The following is a 13,300-nucleotide window of genomic DNA, read 5'->3' on the forward strand; positions in this document are numbered from 1 at the left end:
TACATTGTTGGTTGTGTTCTCAGCAATATCACAGGCTTGTTAGCAAGTCCACTTTCAAGTGAACCTTTGCTTAAAGAACATTTATTTTACTTTAAACGTAACCTATATTTGTGAACTACTACACCATCATGTAGATCCATCACAAATGACAAAAAATCATAACATACACATCTGGCCAATGACATGACTTCTACTATACAGTAATGTTAGATTTTCACTAAATGTGTTCTATGTATGTCTGTAATGAAAAGCATTGTTCATTGAAGTAGATTTCTTAATTGAACTAGTTTATTTTTCACATTTGAGTGTCAGCTTCACATATGAAGCATTATTTGAAAAAATTCCATTTCCAAGCAAACAATTCCAAACCGACGAGGATGGGATATGAACCCATGCGTGCAGAGCACAATGGATTGTGCTCAGCATGCATGGGTTCAAATACCATCCTCGTCGGTTTGGAATTGTTTGCTTAGAAATGGAATTTTTGCAAATAATGCTTCATAAGTGAAGTGAAGTCCATCGCCTTAACCACTCGGCCACCTCATCTTTCTGGCACAAATAATGAAGGGTTTTCTGACACCACTTGTCATATTTTAAATTAAATCTTTATACATTGTTGGTTGTGTTCTCAGCAATATCACAGGCTTGTTAGCAAGTCCAGTTTCAAGTGAGCCTTTGCTTAAAGAACATTTATTTTACTTTAAATGTAGCCTATATTTGAAAACTACTTCACCATCATGTTGATCCATCACAAATGACAAAAAATCATAACATACCAATATGGCCAATGACATGACGTCTACTATAACAGTAATGGTAGATTTTCACTAAATGTGTGCTATGTATGTCTTTAATGAAATGCATTGTTCATTGAAGAAGATTTCTTAATTGAATTAGTTTATTTTTGACATTTGAGTGTCAGCTTCACTTATGAAGCATTATTTGCAAAAATTTAATTTCCAAGCAAACAATTCCAAACCGACGAGGATGGGATTTGAACCCATGCGTGCAGAGCACAATAGATTAGCAGTCCATCACCTTAACCACTCGGCCACCTCGTCTTTTTTGCACAAATCTAGAAGGGTTTTCTGACACCTCTTGTCATACTTTAAATCAATTCTTTACACATTGTTGGTTGTGTTCTCAGCAATATCACAGGCTTGTTAGCAAGTCCACTTTCAAGTGAACCTTTGCTTAAAGAACATTTATTTTACTTTAAACGTAACCTATATTTGTGAACTACTACACCATCATGTAGATCCATCACAAATGACAAAAAATCATAACATACACATCTGGCCAATGACATGACTTCTACTATAACAGTAATGTTAGATTTTCACTAAATGTGTTCTATGTATGTCTTTAATGAAAAGCATTGTTCATTGAAGTAGATTTCTTAATTGAACTATTTATTTTTCACATTTGAGAGTCAGCTTCACATATGAAGCATTATTTGAAAAAATTCCATTTCCAAGCAAACAATTCCAAACCAACGAGGATGGGATATGAACCCATGCGTGCAGAGCACAATGGATTGTGCTCAGCATGCATGGGTTCAAATCCCATCCTCGTCGGTTTGGAATTGTTTGCTTAGAAATGGAATTTTTGCAAATAATGCTTCATAAGTGAAGTGAAGTCCATCGCCTTAACCACTCGGCCACCTCATCTTTCTGGCACAAATAATGAAGGGTTTTCTGACACCACTTGTCATATTTTAAATTAAATCTTTATACATTGTTGGTTGTGTTCTCAGCAATATCACAGGCTTGTTAGCAAGTCCAGTTTCAAGTGAGCCTTTGCTTAAAGAACATTTATTTTACTTTAAATGTAGCCTATATTTGAAAACTACTTCACCATCATGTTGATCCATCACAAATGACAAAAAATCATAACATACCAATATGGCCAATGACATGACGTCTACTATAACAGTAATGGTAGATTTTCACTAAATGTGTGCTATGTATGTCTTTAATGAAATGCATTGTTCATTGAAGAAGATTTCTTAATTGAATTAGTTTATTTTTGACATTTGAGTGTCAGCTTCACTTATGAAGCATTATTTGCAAAAATTTAATTTTCAAGCAAACAATTCCAAACCGACTAGGATGGGATTTGAACCCATGCGTGCAGAGCACAATAGATTAGCAGTCCATCACCTTAACCACTCGGCCACCTCGTCTTTTTTGCACAAATCTAGAAGGGTTTTCTGACACCTCTTGTCATACTTTAAATCAATTCTTTACACATTGTTGGTTGTGTTCTCAGCAATATCACAGGATTGTTAGCAAGTCCACTTTCAAGTGAGCCTTTGCTTAAAGAACATTTATTTTGCTTTAAACGTAACCTATATTTGTGAACTACTACACCATCATGTTGATCCATCACAAATGACAAAAAAATCATAACATACACATCTGGCCAATGACATGACTTCTACTATAACAGTAATGGTAGATTTTCACTAAAAGTGGGCTATGTATGTCTTTAATGAAAAGCATTGTTCATTGAAGTAGATTTCTTAATTGAACTAGTTTATTTTTGACAATGGATTGTGCTCTGCATGCATGGGTTCAAATCCCATCCTCATCGGTTTGGAATTGCTTGCTTGGATATGGAATTTTTGCAAATAATGCTTCATAAGTGAAGTGAATTGAAGTCCATCGCCTTAACCATTCGGCCACCTCATCTTTCTGGCACAAATAAAGAAGGGTTTTCTGACACCACTTGTCATATTTTAAATCAATTCTTTATACATTGTTGGTTGTGTTCTCTGCAATTTCAAAGGCTTGTTAGCAAGTCAACTTTCAAGTGAGCCTTTGCTTAAAGAACATTTATTTTACTTTAAACGTAACCTATATTTGTGAACTACTGCACCATCATGTTGATCCATCACAAACGACAAAACATCATAACATTCACATCTGGCCAATGACATGACTTCTACTATAACAGTAATGGTAGATTTTTACTAAATGTGTGCTATGTATGACTTTAATGAAAAGCATTGTTCATTGAAGTAGATTTCTTAATTGAACTAGTTTATTTTTGACATTTGAGTGTCAGCTTCACTTATGAAGCATTATTTGCAAAAATTCAATTTCCAAGCAAACAATTCCAAACCGACGACGATGGGATTTGAACCAATGCGTGCAGCGCACAATGCATTGTGCTCTGCATGCATGGGTTCAAATCCCATCCTCGTCGGATTGGAATTGCTTGCTTGGATATGGAATTTTTGCAAATAATGCTTCATAAGTGAAGTGAAGTCCATCGCCTTAACCACTCGGCCACGTCGTCTTTCTGGCACAAATAAAGAAGGGATTTCTGACACCACTTGTCATATTTTAAATCAATTCTTTATACATTGTTGGTTGTGTTCTCAGCAATATCACAGGCTTGTTAGCAAGTCCACTTTCAAGTGAGCCTTTGCTTAAAGAACATTTATTTTACTTTAAACGTAACCTAGATTTGTGAGCTACTACACCATCATGTTGATCCATCACAAACGACAAATAATAATAACATACCAATATGGCCAATGACATGACGTCTACTATAACAGTAATGGTAGATTTTCACTAAATGTGTGCTATGTATGTCTTTAATGAAAAGCATTGTTCATTGAAGTAGATTTCTTAATTGAATTAGTTTATTTTTGACATTTGAGTGTCAGCTTCACTTATGAAGCATTATTTGCAAAAATTTAATTTCCAAGCAAACAATTCCAAACCGACGAGGATGGGATTTGAACCCATGCGTGCAGAGCACAATGGATTAGCAGTCCATCGCCTTAACCACTCGGCCACCTCATCTTTTTTGCACAAATCAAGAAGGGTTTTCTGACACCTCTTGTCATACTTTAAATCAATTCTTTACACATTGTTGGTTGTGTTCTCAGCAATATCACAGGATTGTTAGCAAGTCCACTTTCAAGTGAGCCTTTGATTAAAGAAGATTTATTTTGCTTTAAACGTAACCTATATTTGTGAACTACTACACCATCATGTTGATCCATCACAAATGACAAAAAAATCATAACATACACATCTGGCCAATGACATGACTTCTACTATAACAGTAATGGTAGATTTTCACTAAAAGTGGGCTATGTATGTCTTTAATGAAAAGCATTGTTCATTGAAGTAGATTTCTTAATTGAACTAGTTTATTTTTGACAATGAATTGTGCACTGCATGCATGGGTTCAAATCCCATCCTCATCGGTTTGGAATTGCTTGCTTGGATATGGAATTGTTGCAAATAATGCTTCATAAGTGAAGTGAATTGAAGTCCATCGCCTTAACCATTCGGCCACCTCATCTTTCAGGCACAAATAAAGAAGGGTTTTCTGACACCACTTGTCATATTTTAAATCAATTCTTTATACATTGTTGGTTGTGTTCTCTGCAATATCAAAGGCTTGTTAGCAAGTCCACTTTCAAGTGAGCCTTTGCTTAAAGAACATTTATTTTACTTTAAACGTAACCTATATTTGTGAACTACTACACTATCATGTTGATCCATCACAAACGACAAATAATAATAACATACCAATATGGCCAATGACATGACTTCTACTATAACAGTAATGGTAGATTTTCACTAAATGTGTGCTATGTATGTCTTTAATGAAAAGCATTGTTCATTGAAGTAGATATCCTAATTGAACTAGTTTATTTTTGACATTTGAGTGTCAGCTTCACTTATGAAGCATTATTTGCAAAAATTCCATTTCCAAGCAAACAAATCCAAACCGATGAAGATGGGATTTGAACACAAGTGTGCAAAGCACAATAGATTTGCAGTCCATCGCCTTAACCACTCGGCCATCTCATCTTTCTAGCACAAATAAAGAACGGTTTTCTGACACCATTTGTCATATTTTAAATCAATTCTTTATACATTGTTGGTTGTGTTCTCAGCAATATCACAGGCTTGTTAGCAAGTCCACTTTCAAGTGAACCTTTGCTTAAAGAACATTTATTTTACTTTAAATGTAACCTATATTTGTGAACTACTACACCATCATGTAGATCCATCACAAATGACAAAAAATCATAACATACACATCTGGCCAATGACATGACTTCTACTATAACAGTAATGTTAGATTTTCACTAAATGTGTTCTATGTATGTCTTTAATGAAAAGCATTGTTCATTGAAGTAGATTTCTTAATTGAACTAGTTTATTTTTCACATTTGAGTGTCAGCTTCACATATGAAGCATTATTTGCAAAAATTCCATTTCCAAGCAAACAATTCCAAACCAACGAGGATGGGATATGAACCCATGCGTGCAGAGCACAATGGATTGTGCTCAGCATGCATGGGTTCAAATCACATCCTCGTCTGTTTGGAATTGTTTGCTTAGAAATGGAATTTTTGCAAATACTTCATAAGTGAAGTGAAGTCCATCGCCTTAACCACTCGGCCACCTCATCTTTCCGGCACAAATAAAGAAGGGTTTTCTGACACCACTTGTCATATTTTAAATTAAATCTTTATACATTGTTGGTTGTGTTCTCAGCAATATCACAGGCTTGTTAGCAAGTCCAGTTTCAAGTGAGCCTTTGCTTAAAGAACATTTATTTTACTTTAAATGTAGCCTATTTTTGTAAACTACTTCACCATCATGTTGATCCATCACAAATGACAAAAAATCATAACATACCAATATGGCCAATGACATGACGTCTACTATAACAGTAATGGTAGATTTTCACTAAATTTGTGCTATGTATGTCTTTAATGAAATGCATTGTTCATTGAAGAAGATTTCTTAATTGAATTAGTTTATTTTTGACATTTGAGTGTCAGCTTCACTTATGAAGCATTATTTGCAAAAATTTAATTTCCAAGCAAACAATTCCAAACCGACGAGGATGGGATTTGAACCCATGCGTGCAGAGCACAATAGATTAGCAGTCCATCACCTTAACCACTCGGCCACCTCGTCTTTTTTGCACAAATCTAGAAGGGTTTTCTGACACCTCTTGTCATACTTTAAATCAATTCTTTACACATTGTTGGTTGTGTTCTCAGCAATATCACAGGCTTGTTAGCAAGTCCACTTTCAAGTGAGCCTTTGCTTAAAGAACATTTATTTTGCTTTAAACGTAACCTATATTTGTGAACTACTACACCATCATGTTGATCCATCACAAATGACAAAAAAATCATAACATACACATCTGGCCAATGACATGACTTCTACTATAACAGTAATGGTAGATTTTCACTAAAAGTGGGCTATGTATGTCTTTAATGAAGAGCATTGTTCATTGAAGTAGATTTCTTAATTGAACTAGTTTATTTTTGACAATGGATTGTGCACTGCATGCATGGGTTCAAATCCCATCCTCATCGGTTTGGGATTGCTTGCTTGGATATGGAATTTTTGCAAATAATGCTTCATAAGTGAAGTGAATTGAAGTCCATCGCCTTAACCATTCGGCCACCTCATCTTTCTGGCACAAATAAAGAAGGGTTTTCTGACACCACTTGTCATATTTTAAATCAATTCTTTATACATTGCTGGTTGTGTTCTCTGCAATATCAAAGGCTTGTTAGCAAGTCCACTTTCAAGTGAGCCTTTGCTTAAAGAACATTTATTTTACTTTAAACGTAACCTATATTTGTGAACTACTACACTATCATGTTGATCCATCACAAACGACAAAAAATCATAACATACACATCTAGCCAATGACATGACTTCTACTATAACAGTAATGGTAGATTTTCACTAAATGTGTGCTATGTATATCTTTAATGAAAAGCATTGTTCATTGAAGTAGATTTCTTAATTGAACTAGTTTATTTTTGACATTTGAGTGTCAGCTTCACTTATGAAGCATTATTTGCAAAAATTCCTTTTCCAAGCAAACAATTCCAAACCGATGAAGATGGGATTCGAACCCAAGCGTGCAGAGCACAATGGATTAGTAGTCCATCGCCTTAACCACTCGGCCACCTCATCTTTCTGACACAAATAAAGAAGGGTTTTATGACACCACTTGTCATATTTTAAATCAATTCTTTATACATTGTTGGTTGTGTTCTCATAAATATCACAGGCTTGTTGGCAAGTCCACTTTCAAGTGAGCCTTTGCTTAAAGAACATTTATTTTACTTTAAACGTAACCTTTATTTGTGAACTACTACACCATCATGTTGATCCATCACAAACGACAAAACATCATAACATGCACATCTGGCCAATGACATGACTTCTACTATAACAGTAAAGGTAGATTTTTACTAAATGTGTGCTATATATGACTTTAAAGAAAAGCATTGTTCATTGAAGTAGATTTCTTAATTGAACTAGTTTATTTTTGACATTTGAGTGTCAGCTTCACTTATGAAGCATTATTTGCAAAAATTCCATTTCCAAGCAAACGATTCCGAACCGACAATTGAACCCATGCGTGCAGAGCACAATGGATTAGCAGTCCATCGCCATAACAACTCGGCCACCACGTCTTTCTGGTGCAAATAATGAAGGGTTTTCTGACACCACTTGTCATATTTTAAATCAATTCTTTATACATTGTTGGTTGTGTTCTCAGCAATATCACAGGCTTGTTAGCAAGTCCACTTTCAATTGAGCCTTTGCTTAAAGAACATTTATTTTACTTTAAACGTAACCTATATTTGTGAACTACTACACCATCATGTTGATCCTTCACAAACGACAAAAAATCATAACATACACATCTAGCCAATGACATGACTTCTACTATAACAGTAATGGTAGATTTTCACTAAATGTGTGATATGTATGTCTTGAATGAAAAGTATTGTTCATTGAAGTAGATTTCTTAATTGAACTAGTTTATTTTTGACATTTGAGTGTCAGCTTCACTTATGAAGCAATATTTGCAAAAATTCAATTTCCAAGCAAACAATTCCAAACCGACGAGGATGGGATTTGCACCCATGCGTGCAGAGCACAATGGATTAGCAGTCCATCGCCTTAACCACTCGGCCACCTCGTCTTTCTGGCACAAAAAAAGAAGGGTTTTCTGACACCACTTGTCATATTTTAAAGCAATTCTTTATACATTGTTGGTTGTGTTCTCATCAATATCACAGGCTTGTTAGCAAGTCCACTTTCAAGTGAGCCTTTGCTTAAAGAACATTTATTTTACTTTAAATGTTACCTATATTTGTGAACTACTACACCATCATGTTGATCCATCAAAAATGACAAAAAATCATAACAAACACATCTGGCCAATGACATGACTTCTACTATAACAGTAATAGTAGATTTTCACTAAATGTGTGCTATGAATGTCTTTAATGAAAAGCATTGTTCATTGAAGTAGATTTCTTAATTGAACTAGTTTATTTTTGACATTTGAGTCTCAGCTTCACATATGAAGCATTATTTGCAAAAATTCAATTTCCAAGCAAACAATTCCAAACCGACGAGGATGGGATTTGAACCCATGCGTGCAGCGCACAATGGATTGTGCTCTGCATGCATGGGTTCAAATCCCATCCTCGTGGGTATGGAATTGTTTGCTTAGAAATGGAATGTTTGCAAATAATGCTTCGTAAGAGAAGTGAAGTGAAGTCCATCGCCTTAACCACTCGGCCACCTCATCTTACTGGCACAAATAAAGAAGGGTTTTCTGACACCACTTGTCAAATTTTATATCAATTCTTTATACATTGTTGGTTGTGTTCTCAGCAATATCACAGGCTTGTTAGCAAGTCCATTTTCAAGTGGGCCTTTGCTTAAAGAACATTTATTTTACTTTAAATGTTACCTATATTTGTGAGCCACTACACCATCGTGTTGATCCTTCACAAACGACAAATAATCATAACATACAAATCTGGCCAATGGCATGACGTCTACTATAACAGTAATGGTAGATTTTCACTAAATGTGTGCTATGTATGTCTTTAGTGAAAGCATTGTTCATTGAAGTAGATTTCTTAATTGAACTAGTTTATTTTTGACATTTGAGTGTCAGCTTCACTTATGAAGCATTATTTGCAAAAATCCCATTTCCAAGCAAACAATTCCAAACCGACTAAGATGGGATTTGAACCATTGTGTGCAGAGCACAATGGATTAGCAGTCTATCGCCTTAACCACTCAACCACCTCGTCTTTCTGGCACAAAAACAGAAGGGTTTTCTGACACCACTTGTCATATTTTAAATCAATTCTTTATACATTGTTGGTTGTGTTCCCATAAATATCACAGGCTTGTTAGCAAGTCCACTTTCAAGTGAGCCTTTGCTTAAAGAACATTTATTTTACTTTAAACGTAACCTTTATTTGTGAACTACTACACCATCATGTTGATCCATCACAAACGACAAAACATCATAACATTCACATCTGGCCAATGACATGACTTCTACTATAACAGTAATGGTAGATTTTTACTAAATGTGTGCTATGTATGACTTTAATGAAAAGCATTGTTCATTGAAGTAGATTTCTTAATTGAACTAGTTTATTTTTGACATTTGAGTGTCAGCTTCACTTATGAAGCATTATTTGCAAAAATTCAATTTCCAAGCAAACAATTCCAAACCGACGACGATGGGATTTGAACCAATGCGTGCAGCGCACAATGCATTGTGCTCTGCATGCATGGGTTCAAATCCCATCCTCGTCGGATTGGAATTGCTTGCTTGGATATGGAATTTTTGCAAATAATGCTTCATAAGTGAAGTGAAGTCCATCGCCTTAACCACTCGGCCACGTCGTCTTTCTGGCACAAATAAAGAAGGGATTTCTGACACCACTTGTCATATTTTAAATCAATTCTTTATACATTGTTGGTTGTGTTCTCAGCAATATCACATGCTTGTTAGCAAGTCCACTTTCAAGTGAGCCTTTGCTTAAAGAACATTTATTTTACTTTAAACGTAACCTATATTTGTGAGCTACTACACCATCATGTTGATCCATCACAAACGACAAATAATAATAACATACCAATATGGCCAATGACATGACTTCTACTATAACAGTAATGGTAGATTTTCACTAAATGTGTGCTATGTATGTCTTTAATGAAAAGCATTGTTCATTGAAGTAGATATCCTAATTGAACTAGTTTATTTTTGACATTTGAGTGTCAGCTTCACTTATGAAGCATTATTTGCAAAAATTCCATTTCCAAGCAAACAAATCCAAACCGATGAAGATGGGATTTGAACACAAGTGTGCAAAGCACAATGGATTTGCAGTCCATCGCCTTAACCACTCGGCCACCTCATCTTTCTAGCTCAAATAAAGAACGGTTTTCTGACACCATTTGTCATATTTTAAATCAATTCTTTATACATTGTTGGTTGTGTTCTCAGCAATATCACAGGCTTGTTAGCAAGTCCACTTTCAAGTGAACCTTTGCTTAAAGAACATTTATTTTACTTTAAACGTAACCTATATTTGTGAACTACTACACCATCATGTAGATCCATCACAAATGACAAAAAATCATAACATACACATCTGGCCAATGACATGACTTCTACTATAACAGTAATGTTAGATTTTCACTAAATGTGTTCTATGTATGTCTTTAATGAAAAGCATTGTTCATTGAAGTAGATTTCTTAATTGAACTAGTTTATTTTTGACAATGGATTGTGCTCTGCATGCATGGGTTCAAATCTCATCCTCATCGGTTTGGAATTGCTTGCTTGGATATGGAATTTTTGCAAATAATGCTTCATAAGTGAAGTGAATTGAAGTCCATCACCTTAACCACTCGCCCACCTCATCTTTCTTGCACAAATAAAGAAGGGTTTTCTGACACCACTTGTCATATTTTAAATCAATTATTTATACATTGTTGGTTGTGTCCTCAGCAATATCACTGGCTTGTTAGCAAGTCCACTTTCAAGTGAGCCTTTGCTTAAAGAACATTTATTTTACTTAAAATGTAACCTATATTTGTAAACTACTTCACCATCATGTTGATCCATCACAAATGATAAAAAATCATAACATACACATCTGGCCAATGACATTACTTCTACTATAAGAGTAATGGTAGATTTTCACTAAAAGTGGGCTATGTATGTCTTTAATGAAAAGCATTGTTTATTGAAGTAGATTTCTTAATTGAACTAGTTTATTTTTGACAATGGATTGTGCACTGCATGCATGGGTTCAAATCCCATCCTCATCGGTTTGGAATTGCTTGCTTGGATATGGAATTTTTGCAAATAATGCTTCATAAGTGAAGTGAATTGAAGTCCATCGCCTTAACCATTCGGCCACCTCATCTTTCTGGCACAAATAAAGAAGGGTTTTCTGACACCACTTGTCATATTTTAAATCAATTCTTTATACATTGTTGGTTGTGTTCTCTGCAATATCAAAGGCTTGTTAGCAAGTCCACTTTCAAGTGAGCCTTTGCTTAAAGAACATTTATTTTACTTTAAACGTAACCTTTATTTGTGAACTACTACACCATCATGTTGATCCATCACAAACGACAAAACATCATAACATGCACATCTGGCCAATGACATGACTTCTACTATAACAGTAATGGTAGATTTTCACTAAATGTGTGCTATGTATGTCTTTAATGAAAAGCATTGTTCATTGAAGTAGATTTCTTAATTGAACTAGTTTATTTTTGACATTTGAGTGTCAGCTTCACTTATGAAGCATTATTTGCAAAAATTCCATTTCCAAGCAAACAAATCCAAACCGATGAAGATGGGATTTGAACACAAGTGTGCAAAGCACAATATGGATTTGCAGTCGATCGCCTTAACCACTCGGCCACCTCGTCTTTCTAGCACAAATAAAGAACGGTTTTCTGACACCATTTGTCATATTTTAAATCAATTCTTTATACATTGTTGGTTGTGTTCTCAGCAATATCACAGGCTTGTTAGCAAGTCCACTTTCAAGTGAATCTTTGCTTAAAGAACATTTATTTTACTTTAAACGTAACCTATATTTGTGAACTACTACACCATCATGTAGATCCATCACAAATGACAAAAAATCATAACATACACATCTGGCCAATGACATGACTTCTACTATAACAGTAATGTTAGATTTTCACTAAATGTGTTCTATGTATGTCTTTAATGAAAAGCATTGTTCATTGAAGTAGATTTCTTAATAGAACTAGTTTATTTTTCACATTTGAGTGTCAGCTTCACATATGAAGCATTATTTGCAAAAATTCCATTTCCAAGCAAACAATTCCAAACCAACGAGTATGGGATATGAACCCATGCGTGCAGAGCACAATGGATTGTGCTCAGCATGCATGGGTTCAAATCCCATCCTCGTCGGTTTGGAATTGTTTGCTTAGAAATGGAATTTTTGCAAATAATACTTCATAAGTGAAGTGAAGTCCATCGCCTTAACCACTCGGCCACCTCATCTTTCTGGCACAAATAAAGAAGGGTTTTCTGACACCACTTGTCATATTTTAAATTAAATCTTTATACATTGTTGGTTGTGTTCTCAGCAATATCACAGGCTTGTTAGCAAGTCCAGTTTCAAGTGAGCCTTTGCTTAAAGAACATTTATTTTACTTTAAATGTAGCCTATTTTTGTAAACTACTTCACCATCATGTTGATCCGTCACAAATGACAAAAAATCATAACATACCAATATGGCCAATGACATGACGTCTACTATAACAGTAATGGTAGATTTTCACTAAATGTGTGCTATGTATGTCTTTAATGAAATGCATTGTTCATTGAAGAAGATTTCTTAATTGAATTAGTTTATTTTTGACATTTGAGTGTCAGCTTCACTTATGAAGCATTATTTGCAAAAATTTAATTTCCAAGCAAACAATTCCAAACCGACGAGGATGGGATTTGAACCCATGCGTGCAGAGCACAATAGATTAGCAGTCCATCACCTTAACCACTCGGCCACCTCGTCTTTTTTGCACAAATCTAGAAGGGTTTTCTGACACCTCTTGTCATACTTTAAATCAATTCTTTACACATTGTTGGTTGTGTTCTCAGCAATATCACAGGCTTGTTAGCAAGTCCACTTTCAAGTGAGCCTTTGCTTAAAGAACATTTATTTTGCTTTAAACGTAACCTATATTTGTGAACTACTACACCATCATGTTGATGCATCACAAATGACAAAAAAATCATAACATACACATCTGGCCAATGACATGACTTCTACTATAACAGTAATGGTAGATTTTCACTAAAAGTGGGCTATGTATGTCTTTAATGAAAAGCATTGTTCATTGAAGTAGATTTCTTAATTGAACTAGTTTATTTTTGACAATGGATTGTGCACTGCAT

At 34.9% G+C, this 13,300-nt stretch overlaps 7 non-coding genes across 7 annotated transcripts; all 7 read right to left on the reverse strand.

Annotated features, from left to right (window-relative positions):
- Positions 1 to 979: 979 nt before the first annotated feature.
- On the reverse strand, positions 980 to 1,061 carry TRNAS-GCU (transfer RNA serine (anticodon GCU)). The gene has a single exon. It is a non-coding gene; the product is annotated as a tRNA-Ser (tRNA).
- Positions 1,062 to 3,736: 2,675 nt separating this feature from the next.
- TRNAS-GCU (transfer RNA serine (anticodon GCU)) lies at positions 3,737 to 3,818 on the reverse strand. The gene has a single exon. It is a non-coding gene; the product is annotated as a tRNA-Ser (tRNA).
- A 2,063-nt stretch (positions 3,819 to 5,881) lies between these two features.
- Positions 5,882 to 5,963, reverse strand: TRNAS-GCU (transfer RNA serine (anticodon GCU)). Its single transcript has one exon. It is a non-coding gene; the product is annotated as a tRNA-Ser (tRNA).
- Positions 5,964 to 6,904: 941 nt separating this feature from the next.
- Positions 6,905 to 6,986, reverse strand: TRNAS-ACU (transfer RNA serine (anticodon ACU)). The gene has a single exon. It is a non-coding gene; the product is annotated as a tRNA-Ser (tRNA).
- A 939-nt stretch (positions 6,987 to 7,925) lies between these two features.
- On the reverse strand, positions 7,926 to 8,007 carry TRNAS-GCU (transfer RNA serine (anticodon GCU)). Its single transcript has one exon. It is a non-coding gene; the product is annotated as a tRNA-Ser (tRNA).
- A 2,172-nt stretch (positions 8,008 to 10,179) lies between these two features.
- TRNAC-GCA (transfer RNA cysteine (anticodon GCA)) lies at positions 10,180 to 10,261 on the reverse strand. The gene has a single exon. It is a non-coding gene; the product is annotated as a tRNA-Cys (tRNA).
- Positions 10,262 to 12,835: 2,574 nt separating this feature from the next.
- TRNAS-GCU (transfer RNA serine (anticodon GCU)) lies at positions 12,836 to 12,917 on the reverse strand. The gene has a single exon. It is a non-coding gene; the product is annotated as a tRNA-Ser (tRNA).
- Positions 12,918 to 13,300: the final 383 nt, after the last annotated feature.

This window comes from Taudactylus pleione, unplaced genomic scaffold (genome assembly GCF_031769625.1).
Source record: "Taudactylus pleione unplaced genomic scaffold, aTauple2 ptg000100l, whole genome shotgun sequence".
Taxonomy (NCBI): domain Eukaryota; kingdom Metazoa; phylum Chordata; class Amphibia; order Anura; family Myobatrachidae; genus Taudactylus; species Taudactylus pleione.